This window comes from Vicugna pacos, chromosome X (assembly GCF_048564905.1).
Source record: "Vicugna pacos chromosome X, VicPac4, whole genome shotgun sequence".
Lineage (NCBI taxonomy): Eukaryota > Metazoa > Chordata > Mammalia > Artiodactyla > Camelidae > Vicugna > Vicugna pacos.
Genome location: NC_133023.1, coordinates 69,620,759 through 69,640,690, shown reverse-complemented (window position 1 = coordinate 69,640,690; position 19,932 = coordinate 69,620,759). Strand labels below are relative to the sequence as shown.

At 33.9% G+C, this 19,932-nt stretch overlaps 1 non-coding gene across 1 annotated transcript; it reads right to left on the bottom strand.

The window, feature by feature from the left end:
• Positions 1 to 18,236: 18,236 nt before the first annotated feature.
• On the bottom strand, positions 18,237 to 18,343 carry LOC116277416 (U6 spliceosomal RNA). Its single transcript, XR_004186882.1, has one exon. It is a non-coding gene; the product is annotated as a U6 spliceosomal RNA (small nuclear RNA).
• Positions 18,344 to 19,932: the final 1,589 nt, after the last annotated feature.

Below are 19,932 nucleotides of genomic sequence, written 5' to 3'. Positions count from 1 at the left end.
ATGCTATCAAAAATTATACATTCATTACAGAATGGTTAAAAGAGTAGTTAAATAAATAATGGCCTATTATACTATTCAAAAATTTAGATTTAAAATTTTCAAATAAATTTAACTATATTAGAAATTATTATTATAAAATGCTTCAATGACTCTGATATCACTTAAGTGGATTTGGACCAAATAACACACGTTAAAGGCACAATCTTGAACAAAACTTCACTCACTTCAGAGACCAACTGTAAGTTTAAGGTGCCCCAGCCCTCCTGTAATTCTGAAAAGCTAGGTATATAGTGGAAGATTTTCTCCTGAGATTCGATAATTCACTAGAATGACACACAAAACTGAGGAAAGCACTATACATATAATTATAGCTTATTGTAGCTTATTATAACAAGAGGAAACAATTCAGAATCAGGAAAGGAAGAGACACACAGGATGAAAATGAGGATGAGGATGAAGAGGGTCCTATACTATAAGCGTCCACTTTCTTCTCCCTATGGATTCAGGATACGTCACCCTCCTGGTATACCAATATGTGACAACATGGAGTATTGCTGTGTTGGCAACAAGGAAGCTCATCTGAGTTTTGGTGTGATTGATGTTAATCTCCAGCCATTTGATTGATGTTAATCTCCAGGCAAATATCATATGGTCTGAAGCCCCAACTTTCTAATCACATAATTGGTCTTTCTTCCATGACCAGCCTGCATGCTATATGACTGCATTATCATAAATTATGAATGAATCCACCATAAGCCATCTTATTAGCCTAAATTTGTTATAGAGCCTAAACATGTTCTGCTTGCTGCACAACAGGCCAGTAAATTGGGAGATGAGGTGTTGGGGCAAGGAAAAATGACTTTTTTCTGAAAGCCAGCAGACGGAGAAGATAGCAGACTAATGTCCTGGAAAGCCATCTTCCCCAAGTTAGAACTTAGGCTCCTTTTACACTAAAAAGGGGAGGGGAGTGTGGTTGATTGGTGCAAACTTCTTGGTGTCAGAATCCTTTGTTCTTGCAGCTGTCCATGTAGGTCAGGTCATGGTGTCCCTGTAAACCTCAATGACAAATATTTTCTATTCTGCAACTTTTTGTCTTTATATGAATGGGAAAGTGTTATACCCTTAAAGGTCAGAGCCTTAAGAATGGGCTCTTCTGTATATTTCAGGCTATAGGCAACATTCTTTTATAAAAGGTGCAGAACCAGCACAACTAAGCACAGTAAACAGAGCACAGGGTTAGAGCCAAAGGAACAGATCTTCCCTACTACAAACTCAGGTGTGTATGGAGGGGCCCACAGTGAATAATAAAGACATGCATACCACTAGGAAAATTTCAGGAGTTTAGAGGCTACATCCCAGGGACAAAGGCAGACAACTTTAATATGCAAGTTTTAAATTTAGAAAAAGAAAACTGTATATGGATCATGGCTCCAATTATGTCAAACATATTTGAATAGAAATATAATGGCAGAAAATATGCCAAATTATTACAAGTGTTAATCTATTGCATTATTATTTTTCATAGTTAAATACTGTAATTAAAAAAAGCATATATTCATCTTATAAGTAGAAATATATACATTATTTAGAGATGTTTGGGGAAAATGCATTTGGAGAAAATCATTAATAAATGTAATGATTTCTTTCTTTGAACCATTATGCATATTTTTCAAGTGACTGAAAATAGACTAGGAAAAGTCTTTAGGCAAAACTTTAAAAACTCCATTCCATAGGAGACATTGACAATATTGCATTAAAATGTAGAGTCTTTGATCCACTGATGTGAGATATGGTAGATTTTAAATAAGAATTTTCTTCTTTCCTAGATCCAGTAGCAGGCTTTGTCATCAAAAAAGTGTCTTTGCAAACTGCACGACAGAGATTAAAGTCAAAGCATCTGAGCTGCAGCAGTGGCTCTAAACATAGTTATTATCTTGAACCATGTTAAAAACTTGAACTTAAAATGATTCTTAAAAACTAGTATACGTAATGAATGTCTTATTAGACAACATCTTATTCTCTACCTCTCAGCATGTTCAACTCTGAAAATATATGCAAATTATTCCCTTTCAACCTTCAAATCAGAATGTGAGGAACATCTTGAATTATCACAGAAGACTAACAAATTACAGTGGTTTTCACTTAAATGAATACCTGTTAAAGAGCTAAGACACTTTTGTAGAACACTTACTCTATGAACCAAACCAAAACATATACAGAAAATACATGTATAGACATTTTCAAATGAACATTGAACGTGTGTGTGTGTTTAAAACATGCACCTATGCCCACATAAAAAAATTCCGAGGAGAAAGCAAAAGAAAATCATGACTTGATTAAATAATAAGAAAATAATCATAACTGTTTATTGCATATACTTGAATTTAGCTTCACCTTTAAATATGAGCTTGCATCAAACAGTCTTCATAAAAAGGCTTCGAAATGGGTTAGTAATTTATTTCAAGTTAATATATGGAATGAAAGAAAAAAAGATCAGCAACCTATCCAAGGTCAAAAAGAAAATCAATGCCAAAGTCAGGTTCCTACTTATTTACTGCAATCCCTGACAGAACCGTTACATTTTTCCTGCTGTTTGCAGCTTGTGTATCATCATAGAAGGATTCTTTGTAAAAGTTTTTAAAGAATGGAGGGCTTGTTTGCTCATTATTCTTGTTTTAAAGAAAACAGTCAGATTTCACATTTGTGTAAGTATATCGGCCCTGTTAAGCAAGAAATATGTACCATTTCATTAAAAAGTAACTTCTGTGGAGGTGTGTGTGTGTCTGTGTGTGTGTGTGTATGTATGTGTGTATGATAAATTCTAGTACAACAATAAATTCAAATTCCTCCCTGTAAAAGCAAGGGAATTGGAAACTAAAAAGCTATTATATTAAACACAATGTTTCAGTCTGAACAGGCTTTGACATTTTATTGTGAGGACAAAGAAAGCCAATTTATTTCAAAAATATACAAACAATTGTGAGAAATAACCACTTAGTGATTGATGATATATTTTCTTTGTAGTTATGAAAGCACTGCTAAATCATAATATTGTGGTATTGAAACATGCTTTTTATGTAGTCTCTTTAAGTCATATTTGTTTTAACTGATAATTTTCCTTTAGCTCATCTAGTGAAATTATGGGATGTATAGAAAAAGTCAAAGATGAAGATTGCATGAACAAAGGGAACTGACATCCTATAATTCCTGTTACAGACTTTCTGGGTTACCTGTTTGTTCTAGTCTTAAAAATTAGTTGTCTTGCTGAGTTTGCAGTTATGCATCTTAGTTTTTTGTTGTCTGTGATACTTGCACAGACTGCTGCAATCCTACTTTGTTCCATGACAATACAAAATATTTAAATCCCTGTCACACTCTTTGTGTTCCCCTTTCAAATTTGTTTCACTGCTTTTAATTTAAAAGTCTAAACAAAAAAATTAGAAAACAGTGACTTAGGTGAGTACATTTCTATTTGCTTGTTCAACGTATGCAATATAAATTATTGTTAAGTAAGCTGGTAATTTAAAAAGACTGTAGTAAGAAAAAATCTACACACATAAAATAAAAAAGAGAGCAATCAGAAAAAAAGATTAAAATTTAATATAAAATGCTTCATAAATAATTGCATTTCTTTCTCAGTTTAAATGTTCTGAGAAACCTCATGTAACTGTAATCTATTTTGAAAATACACATTAAGTACTCTAATCTTGTTTTGATAAAACTAAGATAGTGTATATTTCAAATAGTTCATTTTGCATTTTTGGCTTATGTTAAATTTAGGAGTCTTACCTAGGAATTCTTTATTTCAGTTCTTAGCTCTTATTCATGAGTGGAGTTCACAGCATACTAACGTCATTAAATTAGCAACAAATTGGACTGTGATTACACAGTAAAATGCAATGTGAACAACCTGCTTGTATAGATTTTTCAATCTCAGTTGATACACGCTTCCCGAAATCATTAAAAAAATTGATACAAGTTTTAACTTGGTTTCTTTTTTTATACAAAAACAAATTAAAATGTGTCCTTCAAATCATTGATTTATTCTGCCGAGGGAGAGCTACATACCTTATGAAGTTCTATTTTTTCTCTCAGTGTAATAATTTAGAGAAAAGAGAAATTTCCTGGTCCTTTCTAGGCATTTAAGAATTGCTTTTAAGGAAGTTGCCTAGATTTGTTACATTAATATTTATTATGCATAAAATGTTAATAGTTCTAAACCATACAGCTAATATTGAAGGAATGAAAAGACCACATAAAAAGGAGATAAGAAATTGACCAGAGCATTAAAAAATTAAGATACTCTGTAAACAGATTATATTGATGGAAAGAAAAAAAAATAGCTGGATAAAAATAACATATGAAGGAAAAAAAGAATTGGAATAACATGGTAATTACTCTTGCTTAAAAGAGTGAAAATACATGTTCAGAAGTTATGATTCAGATTGCATTAATTAAAAGATAAACACAAATGAAGGAGGAAATTATTTTTAGTAGAATTACATGAAGAATGACTCACTAGGTTCATTTATTTGTAATTGATGGGAAAATATCTTTGAAAGGACAACAGGAGTATGATTTTTAAAATGTGTTATAGTATGCAAGAACACTGCTCATGATTGATAAAGGTTCTGAAGTGGAAAAATTAAGGTATGAGAAAACTTGGTTTCTATTGTTTTAAAGCTTGAAATTATGTATCAGTAGATTTGTGCTTTCATAATTCAAAGAAAAGCATACTTTTTATACTTTTTTATGTATATTCAACTATTTTCTCAAAAATTTACTGAGAGAAATTTCCAAAGGTGTTTTGGCAGTACAGGGTTTTATCTGATTAGTCATCATTCAGAGGTAGTGAAGCATCTAAAATGAAAATTCCATATATCAAAATTCTTTATTGGTTGGGAGATTTTAAAATGAAAAAACTATATATTACTGATGTTTGCAGGTTGATAATGAATATATTATTTCTACAAGTTATTGATAATTTAATAATTTACAGGTAGCAGCTATAGTGAGTTATGAAAGGTTTTTAATTACACGTGCAAATAATGTTCCCAGAGTCCACCCATTAGGTATGTTGTTCACATAAACTGCACAACATATGTGGATGACTTTGTCTTTATTCTGGCTTTTAATGCTTTTTCTAAGTGTTACACATGGTATCATCCTATATCAATACAACTAATAAAAGAGGATAACTTTATTTTTAAAATTTTTCTGATGGAGGGGAGGTAATTTTAGGTTTATTTATTTATTTTAATGGAGGTACTGGGAATTGAACCCAGGACCTTGTACATGCTAGGCATGTACTCTACCACTGAGCTATATTTTCCCCTCCTTGATGGATGCATTTTAAATAAACATCTTTTCTCCTGAATAACCCAAAATAGGAGAAAGAGGATAAATAATCACCTGCCAAAGAAAATGTAATGGACAAGAGAAGGGGAGGAGCTTGGATATTTTTAATAGAGAACATCCATTCATATCACCATCAAGCAACTGGATAAAATTGACATCTATAAACTACTTCATCTAATGACGACAGGATAAACGTTCTTCTTAATCTCGTAAGAAACATACACCAAGACAGATCACATTCTGTGCCATAAAACACATCCTAACACATTCAAAAAAATAGAAATTAAGTGAGTAAAGAGAGATACCAACAAAGAGAAGGTAGTCTTTTCAATAAATGGGGCTGGAACAACTGAACATCATGCAAAAATTAATCTAGACACAGACCTTACACCTTCACAAAAATTAAAATAAATCAGAGGCCTAAATGCAAAATGTAAAACTAAAACCCCTAGAAGATGGCATAGGAGAAAATCCAGGTAACATTGAATTTGGTGATGACTTTTGATAGCGTTATCCCTCCATATCCATGGGAGATTGGTTCTAGGACCAACTCTGGACACCAGAATCTGTGAATACTCAAGTCCCTTACAATAGGCCCTCTGCATCCACAGGTTCTGCATCTGAAGACATGGAGGGCCTGCTGTACAACAGCATGGCACAATCCAAGTATTCATTAGATTGAAAAACTTCAGCTCTGCTAAAGACACTGTCAAGAGAATGAAAAGATAGACCACAGACTGCAGAAAATATGAGAAAAAGCATATCTGATAAGAAACTCTTTCTTGAAATACACAGTGAACACTTAAAATTCAATAGTAAGACAATAAACAACCCAATTTAAAAAATGAACAAAAGACCTTAGCAGACACCTCATTAAGGGAGATATAAAGATGGCAAGTAAGCATATGAAAAGATACTCTACACCATATGTCATTAGGGAAATGCAAATTAAAACAACAATGAGATATCACTATACACCTACTGGTAGAGAAGAAGTCTAGAACACTGAGAATACCAAAACTGATGACGATTTGGAGCAATGGAACTCTCCTTCATTGCTGGTGGGCATGTAAAATGGTACAGCAACTTTGGAAAAGAGTTTGGCAGTTTCTTACAAAACTAAACCTACTCTTCCATGCAATTCAGTAACCATATTCCTTGGTATGTACTCAAAGGAATTGAAAATTTATTTCCACAAAAAAGGTTGCAAGATGTTCATAGCAGTCTCATTCAGAAGTGCCAAAACTTGAAACAACTAAGATGTCCTTCAGTAGATGAACGGATAAAAAGACAGTGGTAATCCAGACAAGGAAATATTACTCAGCACTTAAAGAAAAGAGCTATCATGCCAAAAAAACAAAAACAAAAACAAAAACAAAAAACTCATGGAGGAAACTTAAATACCTATTAATAGTGGAAAGAAGCCATTTTGAAAAGGCCGCATACTGTGATTCCAACTATATGACACTTTGGAAAAAGGCAAAACTATGGAGACAGTAAAAAGATCTGTGATTGTCAATGTGTAGAGGAGACAGAGAGGAGGGATGAATAGGTAGATCTCAGAGTAATTTCAGGGCAGTTCAAATGTTCTGTATGATAAATTCATGATGGACACAGGTCATTACACATTTATCAAAATCCACTGAGTGTACAGCACCAAGAATGTACCCTAATGTAAACTACAGACTTTCAGTTATAATGATGTGCCAATGTTTATCAATTGTAACCAATACATCGCTCTGGTGGAGGATGTCAATAGTGGGGAGGTCTGGGCATGTGTAGGAACAGGCTCTATTAGGGAACTCTATATTTCCTCCTCAATTTTGCAGTGAACCTAAAAAAATACTTTCTTTTTTAATTCAAAAAAATACAAAAAAATTTGGTCTAAAGATAGTCTATTTGAAAGAAAAACATGTAGAAAAATTTCCTAAACTATATACGAAATATACAGTTGTTGAGCACCTACTATGTGTCAAGACTATTGCTCAGGAGCAAGACTGATCCTACTTTTTGAGGAATGGAGTAGGTGTCTCTGTTCTCATATAATGTCTACATAATAGAAAGACTGTAGTGATATGGTCTTACACAAGTTGCTCTTTGGGAAATATTTTCTGTGATTTAAACACAATCTAGAAGCACATTTCCAGTAGGAGGAAGATATGGAGATATATGTGTCTTCAGCAAATGGCACCTAAGTGAATGAAAAACAAAGACATATTTCTAAAACACATCAATGAATACCAGATGAATTTCTCACTTGAGTTTATTGTGGCTTTACTGTTTTCTTTAAACTTTACTAACCTTAAAACTATCACATTCCAGTTTACTCAGGAAGAAAAATATTTACTATTTAGAGACAAAAAGTCTTTATGAATGGTAAAAAATCCAAAGAAGGCAACGTTAAGCTGATTTCTGAAAGAAAACAAATACATACAAATCCTAAGTCCTTTTTCATTAAGGTTGTATGCCCATCAGAAACTCAAAGCTCTACTTTGGTTATTGCCTTTTAGGGTAATTTATGTTTACTGCATGTTTTAAGAAAAAAATCTTTGTCATGGGTAGTTCTGATTTCTTAATCTTTCATTATTTAAAAAATGACATGTTTAAATGAAAAATGACTGTCATGAAAGAATTAAATTACATGATATCAAAATTTCCCATATTTACTCACTGTCTAAGTATGACTTTTTGTGAAAAGTAGTAAACTAATAGATTAAGCAAATAAATTACACTCGGAGCAAAATATGAAATGATAGTTTAAGCTGCTTTCATTTGAATTTGAATGTTCAACATACTGACATCTGGTTTACTTATGTCTATCAATATAATTTGTAAAATCAATGAACATCTTGGCTGTTTAAGATGGACCTAAAAGAGTACTGATAACCTAGAAACAGACATACCTAGTAACAGAAATGTAGATGCAGATTATATGGCAAATGTAACTTGTGAAAAATTTTAAACTTTAGAAAGCTCCATCTTTAGCTACTCAAATTCAATACGTGTTCATTCAATAGTCAGTTGTAGTTTTAGAGACTTCTTTTTACAGTACTGTGAAACTAAAATTTGCCTATTAGTATTTCTAATATCCCATAATCCATAATCTCTTATTGTGAGACTATAAGGAGAAATGTTTTCAGCCAGTACTGTGTTCTCTCTCTCTCATTCTCTGGGTCTCTCATAGAAATGACAAAACGAAGTTGTTGTTGATCAAACTCCTACAAGTGTAAACTCTTCAGAGAAACACACAGAAACTAGATTTAGAAATCTTAAAGTCTAGTTCTTACACTGTTGAACTTCAAGAAGTTATAGGAGGGATACTTAACATTTATTTCTCTTTATTGAACAGTAACAAGAAAAAGCAAAAATTTCCTCCCCCGAAAAATAGAGTACAGTGATGGAGTGGTGGTGAAGAAATAAACTCAGTATCTTAATCACAGACAAGTCTGCAGAATTTTGATAATCAAAACAAGCAGATAAGTATAAAATATTCCTACCAACTAGTGACAAAGTTTATAGGAAGACAAGATTACACAAAATATAGTACCACATTATTTAAGCTCAGTTCCTTTAAAAGTTCTATTCAGTGAAGAGGAATTTACAGCACCAGGAACTCAAAAAAAAAAAAAAGCAAAAAACTGTGGGGCCTACACTATGGGAAGTTAGTGTCAAAACTGAGCTGATTTATGGACAGTAGGTGATACTGGATAATTGGTGTTTTAAAAATGGCATACACTAATAATAATCAAGTGCTTAATAAATTTTCTGATAGATAGTATGTGTTCAATAAATCATAGTATTTTGGATGATTTACCCACAAATTCAATTAGTAAAGCATTCTTATATATCCTAAACTTTAAGGTGGGAGTCATCTTTATGCTATAAATGGATGCATAATTTCCAAAATAAATGACAAAAATGTTCTCATTAAAATTAAACTGAGCATAATTGAGTTTGAAAACTCAATAGTCATTGTACGACACATAGAATTTTAGGTGATTGAAAAAATAAATTATTCATATTAAATCAGTTACCATTTTTTCTATTGCTTATACAAATAAAATACAGAACATTTCTGCTTTAAATTTACAATTAGATTCTATATGAAAGTTTGTACTAAAATTTGAGTACATTCTTTAAAACAATGAGTCTTAAGAATTAGGAGGAAATTTGACTTATCAGAATGACATGGGGGAATTTTTCAAACTCTACTGCTCTTGGGGGCTCTATTCTTTCTCAAGGGTTTTGTTTTGATTCTATTACCACCTCCACCCTCCCTCCTACATTCTAATTCTTTAGATAATCACTACCCTTCTATAGCACTGTTATTGATTGCAATATATTATGCCCCTCAGGTATATTGGGGCAGAAAGAAAGTTGAGAAGTACTGTGCCTGAGTTTGACATTCTATCATTTAGAAATAAAGGGTATCAACTTTCAACTTCTTGAAGAAGTACAGTCACAAGAAAAAAATGAGATGAAAATAGCTTTAATATCAAGATTCAAAAATCAAGTATGTCTATATGTGAATGTTCATTTTTGCATCTATAATCAGTGATCAACATTTGCTGTAATTATATATTTTAATTATTTGAGCTTATAGGGAAATTACTTCAAAATTCTTTTCTCATGTAAATCAGATGCACAGTTACACTGTGAGTCTATAAATAACACCAAACTTTCTTTGGGCATATGGGAATCACCAAAAAAAAAGCTCTGTAAACCAACTTTTTTCCATAATAAAATGTTTAGATTGGGAGAAAGATTGGTGTCTGTTACTTGAAGACTTATAGTCATGAAATCAAGTCTGAAAACCTTACAGTAACAATATTCCCTGGTTACAATACTTTCTGCTGCATTTAGAATTGCTTACTCTGTCTATTTTCCCACGTTTTTCCTTCAGTCCAGACCAAAAAATGAATCTGAAACAATTTGTACATGACTAGGTATCAAACTCTATCTCATAATTGACTTTTACATTAACACTGAAATAAGTTCATCAAGAAAAACATTTGGTCCTAAGACATTATTATATTACTATTATCAGAAATCTTTTGAATATTATGGATGTAAAGGAGACATGGTTTTTTTTTTTTAAGGGAGGTAAAGAGATCAACAAACAATGCTTAAGTGAAAAATAAAATTGTTAGAGTTGTTTCTATTGTTCTTTGGAACATTTGCTCAAGGGTCTTAAGGAGAAACTCCTGAGAATACAATAAGGAAGAGATTTTCATGTTAATCACTCCCTCTTCCTCATTCAGATGATATGGAATCTGTTGTTTTTTTACAAAGAAGCATTGATCTGGGTTGCAAGATGGAGGAGAAGGAGGAGGCAAAATACATTAGAGATAATAAATGAGAAAGCAAGAGAGAAGGATATTGACTGAAACACAGGCTAAAGGGGAAATAAAAATCTCCCAATTACAAGCTAATGAAGGACAATGTGTAAACATGTATCTTGGTTTAGATTTTCTTTAATAGTCAAATTTTGCATATTGGGCTGCACTTAATATACATTTAAGTTTGCCTGTGATGACTGCTCAAAGTCTACGATAGTGTTTATATTTAGTAAAACATATTTCAGACCAAATGAGCATGATGTTTTGCTTCTAAGATACCTTTGTTAAAAGTTACAATTTTATGTAATTTTGTTGTTTAAACTTTCAATATAGACTGGCATTTAAGATTATGAACTCAAACACTGAGGTTTAATTCTGATGTTACTGCTTATCACTTGTATGACCTTGGACAAGTTACTTAGTAACCTCCCTGTATCTTGAATTTTTCAACTGTGAAATGATGATAATAATAGTAAGCTTCTATTAAGAAAGTTTTGGGAAGGGAAATGGGAAAGTACACAATAAGTTCTAAGAATAGTGCTTATCCAAAAAGTTACAAATAACATTAAGTTTAAAAAATTTTTTTGCAAATCAGCTTCTAATCTTTTCTTTGTGTTGCTGGTGATTAAGTTCTTGCCTCATTGCAGAAAGAATTTAGAGATGAGACATGGAGGTTAAGAAAGCAAAGTGAGGATTTATTAAGAGATGGATAGCACACTCTCAAGGGGAGAGTGGACAGGCTCGGGTGAGCAGCTGCCCAGTTTCTTTAGCAAGCTGGTTACATAGGGTGTAAAAATGAATGAGCAGAATATTCAATGGGGAGTGAAGGGTTTTGGGTTGTATTCCCTGATTTCCACCTTCCCAAGAAGAGGAAGGATTTTTGCCCTTATTTTGTCTGGATCAGAAGTGCCCTGGCATCAGTGCATGATGGGTACTTCTAATCTGCAAGGCTAATTTTATTTAATAAGAGCATAATAAGCAAAAGTTACATTCAGACTCTGGAGATTCCTGCCTTATCCCACCTTTCTTTGTCTGCCTCCAGGACATTTTTCACCCCAAAATGTGTGGTTTCTTATCAGTCTCGAGGTTCCTGCTTTTCTCCGTCTGCTCAAGGACCCCTGTTGTTCTTTATAGATTGCTTCTCTCCATTTCATTTAGTTCTTTTTCTAGGGTTTTGTCTTGTTCCTTCATTTGTAACATATTCTCTGTCTCTGCATTTCACCCAAATCTCTGTTTATTTCTCTGTGCTAGGTATGTTGGTTACATTCCCAAATCTTAAGGGAAGTGGCCTATGTGGGAGACATCCTATGGAGCCCAACAGCACACTCTCCCCTGGTCACCAGAGCTATATGTTCCAGGGGTGGGTGCCTTCTATCTGGACTGTGGGGAACCTTCTATTGTGTTAGAGCTGACTGTTGTGGTCACACTGGTAAGCATGGTTGGCCTCTGGCCCTGTTGGCTTGTGCATTGACTGAGGGCTGGCTGGAGGGTGAGGCAGGCTCCTTGCACAGCTGACTGCATGATGCCATGATGCATGGCTGCTGTGGACCTATTTGTACAAGGAGCAAGCTCCCTGTGTGGCCAGCTGTGCTGCCCTGTGGTGCATATCTGCTGTAGGCTGCTGCTGGGTAGCTCAGGCTTCCCATTTGGCTGCTGCCTGGACAGCTACTGGGCAGGTCTGGGTCCCAGTTGGTTCAGCTATGTGGCCTGGGGTGCATGGCTTCTGCCAGCCTGCGGCTGAGTTGTGCCCAGTCTCTGTGTGGCTAGTTGCATAGCCAGAGATACATGGCTTCTGTTCACCCACTGATTGGTGGATAAACCCTGACATTTATAAGCTAGAGGAAGGATTCCAAAATGGCACTTTCCAGCACCGGTGTCATCACAGTAGAACGAGCTCCCCCAAATGGCTGCTGCCAGTGTCTCCAATCCCCCAGGGAGTCTCAGTTGCCTCCTGCTTTTCTGCAAAGCTCTCCAAAAGCAGCAAGTGGATCTGAGGCTGTTTTCAAAGTATTGCCTCTGTTCTGGAACTTAGAACATGTTAGATTTTGCACATACCCTTTAAAAACGGAGTCTCTGTTATCCACAGCACTCCAGCTCTCCCAAACTTAAGCCCTGGTGGTTTTTAAAGACAGACATTCTGGAGGCTCACCATCATCTTCCTGTTGCAGGAAAATTCAGTATGGGGCTCAGACTCCTTCCTCCTTGGAGATGGTCTCTGAGATTGTCATATTCTTCCTGCTTGTGGGTCACCCAACAAGGGAGTGTGAGTTTTGACTGTACTCCCTCTCTGCCCCACCTACTTGTCCTAGTGGTCAATTTTTCTCCTTTCTGTATAGTTATCCAGTTGTACCTGTGCCTTTACTACAAGTGGAAGTCTGTAAAAACATTTTAAATGGACATACTCCACAATTTCATTACTTCAGAGTTTATTTTGGTTGGCTTCAACAAAGGCACTGAGAGTCATTTGGTCATAAGCCTAAAAGCATGCAGCAAGGGTATACCTACATTCTTACTGCCATTCTTACTGCCATGAGACAGGACTAACATGTCAATTCAATTTATGGCTTAGGCTACAGATGTCAGATTATGACTAAACAGAGTATCGTGAAGAAAGCAGACATTTTAAGCTTACTTTAATTCTCAGACGTCTCCTTAGATATGCCATGCCATAGAGCTCGGGGTAGGTCTTTAGAGTTTTATGAAGGTAACAAAACAATGATTGTGCAAATCATTTAAACTTGGAGAGTATTAAATCAGAGTAAAATAAGGATGTTTTTGAAATTTATGTCTGGTATCTAACCTATAAATTCTTCTAGGCTTTAATTGCATTTTCCTTCAATCTGAAGGATTCTGTAAGCCTCTTATGTTAATTATAAACAGACTGTTATTCATTATGCTAACCTAAATTTATTGTAAATGCTGCAATAAGGATAGCATATGATAATATCCACAATATATTGTATTGATATAAATATGAATGACTTTATAACCAACATGTGTTTCTGATGTGAAACCTACTTAAAGGTATAGTTTTATAGCTAATTGTTTCAAGCCACTATAAGGAAATGTCATTTTCAAATGTCAGTAGAAATCAAAAGGAAATCTGAGAACATGTAGGAGGAATAGCTAACATCTTCACTAAATTTAAAGTTTACATTTTACACATTGTATTTGCTTTATGTCATCCTTTTTACTGAATTCACTTCTCAGAGACTCCAAAAATTGCACTTAAAGAGTACACATAACAAGTATTGTGCTTTAATTTTTCAGTCTATCACAGTATTCTGAAACCAATAACTTTTTAACAAATTCAGTTTCTTTAACTGTATAATTTATATCTCAATGCTTTCCTGATTGTTTTCCTATTTTGGTATTCTCCAGCTGGTGGTTTTTTCAATTAAAATGCACACATTCCTTATTTTTCCATTATCTTGATTTAATTAAAATTGTTTGAAATATAATACATTTTTTTTAATCTGTAAGGGTTGAGGAAATTAATTTGTAACCAATTTTTCCCTCAGATTGCATGTATGAGTAATTAGTAGATGCAAAACACGTGGTAAGTAATATCTTTCCAAGATGAAGAGACAAAGTTAGGAAGAATTTATAAAAATTCTAGCATTCCTTTTGTCTCAGAATTGCTGACTTATAAGGGCCATCGGTGCAGCTATTGTAGTTAAAAAATGATATGAAATGACAAAATAATGTTTTTCTTTTCCTCCACTTACAATTCTGATATGGAAAATATAAACTTGGATTTTTTTTCGTTATAAAACATACGTAGACTCTGTGTGTGTGTGTGTGTGTGTGTGTGTATGTTTGTGTATGTGAAACCCTGTAACATAAAGGACAACCAACAACTTTACAAAACCGAAGAGTAGAGTACAGATAATAAGTTTTAGGCCAGCAAGGGAAGCCACAGCATGTTATAGAATATTAATCTTTTTATACTCAGAATAAACTCATATGCCATAGAGGATTATACTCTATTTTCCAAGAGTAAACAAATTAAACATATAACTCCACCATGTCTTTTCTTTTCCTTCACTGCACATCCCTCTGCTCTAGTGCAGAGTTAACACTTGATTATTCAGTCTAGTGAAGGGTAGCCTGAACATGAGTAATCCAAAGCAATATGTAATTCAGAATCAGTTTTAGTCGGCTATTGAATGCACTATGATTTGCCAGAGAATGGAGTGGGCATATTAGCTTCCCTGACACTTTTTAGTTTACTATTTATAACAACCTGGCTTTGTTGGAGAAGTAGCCACAGTTCTAGGAGACAGCATAAGATACTGACAGACCTAGAAGCTCTGGGATCGGAGTAGCTGGGTTCAAATCTTAGTTCTATGACTTAGTTCTATGACTTTTTTTTATTTATGAACTCCAGGCTATTTATTCCAGTCAAAGTCAATTGTTAGTGAACTTCTGGGCATTAGCTGTACACAAGGCAAAAATAGAAGATTTTAGATGGCTTTCTAAAAAGTTTTAAAGTAGCTTTAGGCTTCACAGACAAGTTACAAAAATGGTACAGAAAATTCTTGTAGGTCTTTCACCCAACTTCTAATGCTAACATCTTACAAAACCAAAGTTCAATGATCAAAACCAGTTTTGTTGAGTTTTTTGTCCTGTTCTGGCTGTGTGTTGAGAGTTGAAGTCAAGTGACCCTTACCTTTGCACAGGACAGACCAGATGGGTAAGGCGAGTCCCAGTAACATGTAGTGCCATCACATTAAAACAAATGACAGCAAAGGGACTGATCTCAAGGGAAAAATCACAGAGAAAAAAATGTGACAATGAGTGTGTATATGTCCATGTATGACTGAAGTATGACGGAGTTCGTAGACAAGTCATTTCACATCTCAGTCTATATAGCTTTAAAATCGTGATAATACTGAACTCATAACATTATTATGAATATTAAATGAAATATTACCTATAAAGTTCTAAGCTCTGTGCCTGGCAAATTTTAAGCACTCAGTAAATGCTAGTAATAATAGGAGCAATAATTATAGTAGTCGTGACTAGGGAGAGCAAATGTGGCATTAAAAATGGATGATTCACAATATAATAGAGCCACATGTACGAGCTGACTGTACTAGGGCAGTTTTGCACTCTATCCCTTTTCTTTTTAAAAAATTTTAAATGTTACTTTTTTATGTATTGATCTTGCCAGATTGCAAGGTATTTAAAGTGAAAATCTGTTTCTTAATCTGAACTCCATGGTAGAACAAAAATTCCGAGGATGCTTTGCTGGATAGAAATAAAGGAGCATACTGGTGTTGATGAAGGAAAGACAGTGCCAGCAATATGTTATTTCTTCCTAACAGCTTAGAGTAAATAGCACTTGGGAAATCTGGATATGTCAATTATAAGCAATTTGAAAATTCCTTCGAAAAATTTTTATTAATGAAGCTTTATTTTAAAATATTTTTCTAAAATGCATTTGCCTCTTTGGGATGTCAATATAAGACATGACCCCCCCCCCAAAACTCCTAGAAGGGAACATAGGCAAAACATTCTCTGACATAAATCATAATATTTTCTTAGATCAGTCTCCCAAGACAAAAGAAATTAAAACAAAAATAAACAAATGGGACCTAATGAAGCTTATAAGCTTCTGCACATCAAAGGAAACCATAAACAAAATGAAAAGACAACCTAAGGACTGTGAGGAAACATTTGCAAGTGATGCAATTGACAAGAGTTTAATTTCCAAAGTATACAAACAGCTCATACAACTCAATATCAAAAAACCAAACAGCCCAATCAAATCAAAAAATGGGCAGAAGACATCCAGATGATAAACAAGCTCATGAAAAGATGCTCCATATCACTAAGTATTAGAGAAATGCAAATAATGAAGTATCATCTCACACCTGTCAGAATGGCCATTATCAAAACGTCTACAAATGATAAATGCTAGAAAGGGTGTGGAGAAAAGGGAACCCTCCTACACTGTTGGTGGCAATGTAATTTGGTGCTGTCACTGTGGAAAACAGTATGGAGATTCCTTTAAAAACTAAAAACAGAGTTACCATATGATCCAACAATCCCACTCCTGGGCATACATCCAGAAAAGATGAAAACTCTAAATGTAGAAGATGGTATATTCATATAATAGAATATTATTCAGCAATAAAAAGAATTAAGTGTTGATATATGGATGAACTTTGAAAATATACTAAGATAAAGCAGCCAGCTACAAAAGACTACACATTGCATCATTCCACTGACATAAAATATCTAGGATCAACAAATCTATGGAGGCAGAAATCAGCCTACTGGTTATCAGGGGCTAGGATGAACAGGATTTTGGAGGACACGAGGAGTGTTACGGTCTGAATGTCTGTTGTCTTCCCAAAATCTAGATGTTAAAATTATAATGCCCAGTGTGATGGTGTTAGGAAGTGAGGCCTTTGAAAGATTATTGGGTCAAGAAGGCAACCCTCATGAGTGATATTAATGTCCTTTATACACTTCCTTTTTTGGTTTGTTTTAAACTTTTATTTTTCTTATTCTTTTTTTTTTCTTTAAAGCCCAGTATTTTGGGAAGGCTTATATTTACTTATTATTTTTTTTATAATGGAGGAACCAAGGATTGAACCCAGGACCTTGTGCTTGCTAAGTAAGTACCCTACCATTGAGCTATACCTTCCCCTGAGATTAATTCTTTTACAAAAGAGGCCTGAGATCTCCCTCATCCCTTCTGCTATGTAAGGACAAAGGGAGATGTTAGCAGTCTGCAGCTTGGAAGAGGACATTCACCAGAACCCGATCATGCTGGTACCCTGATTTCAGATATCTCAGTTTCCTGAACAGTGAGAAATAAATTCCTGTTGTTTATAAGCTACCCAATACATGGTATTTTGTTATAGTAGCCAGCATGGACTAAGACAGGGCATGACTGAAAATGGGTATGGAGTTTCTTTTGAGGGTAATAAAAATGTTCTAAAATTGTGGTGATGTTGGCACAATTCTGTGAGTATACAAAAATATTAAATTGTACACATAGAATGGGTGAATTATATGGTATGGGACTTAGATCTCAATAAAGCTGTCAATTTAAAAATACTTTATTCAATACTCATTCGATAACTATAAAAACAATAAAAAGGCAAGGGTTCCCAACTTTGAGTGCACATTGAAACTGCCCAATTACATCAAAATCTCTGAGAATGACACCTGAACATGAGTGTTTTTAAAGCTTCATAAGTGACTCCTATGCACAGCCAAGGTAAGGAAACACTGTAAATGGAAAGAGCTTTGTGTGGCATTAAACTAGCAAGTTGCTGATTTTCTTATTTGAACCTCAGTTTCTTTATTTGTAAAATGACCACAATGATAACTTCCCTTATTTACAATATATAAGGAATTTTTTAGACCACAAAAATTAACTTCCAAAAATCAAGTTTTATTTATTTATCTTTTGTATTGAAATACAATCTGTTTACAATGTTGTGTTAATTTTTGGTGTACAATATAGTGATTCAATTATACATATATATATTCCTTTTCATATTCTTTTTCATTATAGGCAAAAATATGGAACATTTCACAAATTTGTATGTCATCCTTGTGCAAGAGCCATGCTAATCTTCTCTGTATTGTTCCAATTTTAGTATATGTGCTGCCGATTTGAGCACAAAAATCGAGTTTTAAAGTCCAGTAAAATCTAAGTGTAGCATCTAGATGTTGGTGTGTAAGACTGATCATTGTTTAATTCTTTCAACTTTACTGTATGTTTGAAATTTTTTTATAATAAAAATGTTAAGGGATCAAAGAACCCGATTATGTTTCAGGAACTATTATAGGTGATGAAATGCAGTGGTGAAAAAAGTTGACAAACTTCTCGCTCTCATAGAGCTTGCATTCTAGCAGAGTAAACAAAAACCTTAATATTTGTCAGGTTTGGTATGTGCTTTGAAAAAAAATTAAAAAATTAAGAGGACTGAATGTTATAGAGGAATTGTTTTCATATAGAACAATCTGGAAAAGATTGATAAAAATTAAATTTAAATAGAGATCCATTTTTTTCCAACTTTTTATTTTAGTTTTTCTTGGTTGTTTTTTTGAGGTGGGTAATTAGGTTTATTTATTTATTTTTAGAGGAGGATACAGAGATTGAACCCAGGACCTCGTATATGCTAAGCATATGCTCTACCACTTGAGCTATACCCTCCCTGAGATCCATATTTCTTAATGATCACTCTGGCTGCTATTTTGTAAAAAGACTAGAAGGTATACAAGGATAGAAATAAAGACACCAATTAATAGGCTATTGCAATAGTTCCTAAAAAGAAATGATAGTGAAAGTGTTAGAGGTGGTGAGATGTGATGAGTCTGGATTTTTTTTTTTTATTGAAGCACAGTGAGTTACAATGTGTCAATTTCTGGTGTACAGCACAATGTCCCAGTCATGCATACACATACTTATATTCATTGTCACATTCTTTTTCATTAAAGGTTACTATGAGATACTGACATAGTTCCCTGTGCTATACAGAAGAAACCTTTTTTAAAATCTATTTTTATGTATAATGGCTAAAGAGTCTGGATACTTGAAGGTTACATTTTCTGATGCTAATTCCTATATTTGTCCCTGTCTGTTACTTTTATTATTTCAGCTAGTTGAGATATTATTGAATCTTGAATTTGACTTTTATATTCATATTTGGTGATATGTAAATGTGGGCAGGGTGTTTTCTGACTACAGTAAAATAATTATATTGACTTTTTAAAATAATTTTTTATTTTGCTAAATTGAGCCACACTGTTATCTGAAATACAGGTAGAATAAAAAAGATACTTTTCCAAAATGTTCTATTTTCTAAGCATTTAACCTATCAGGATACTTTATGTTGAAGGAGATCAGCATGGGGTACACTACATTATTAAAAAGGAGGTCTAGGTCATAAATGGATGTACAGAGGATAAAGAAACAAAGTGAGACTAATTATGAGAGAAATGCAAATCAAAACTCACTCCAGACAGAACTGCAATCTTTAAAAAGTCCACAAACGATAAATGTTGGAGAGACTGTGGAGAAAAGGGAACCCTCCTACACTAGTTGATGAGAATGTAGTTTGGTGCAGCCATTATGGAAAACATTATGGAGATTCCTTAAAAAGCTAAGAATAGAGCTACCATATAATCCAGCAATCCCACTCCTGGGCATATATACAGGGGAAACCTTAATTCAAAACACAGATGCACACCAATATTCATAGCAGCA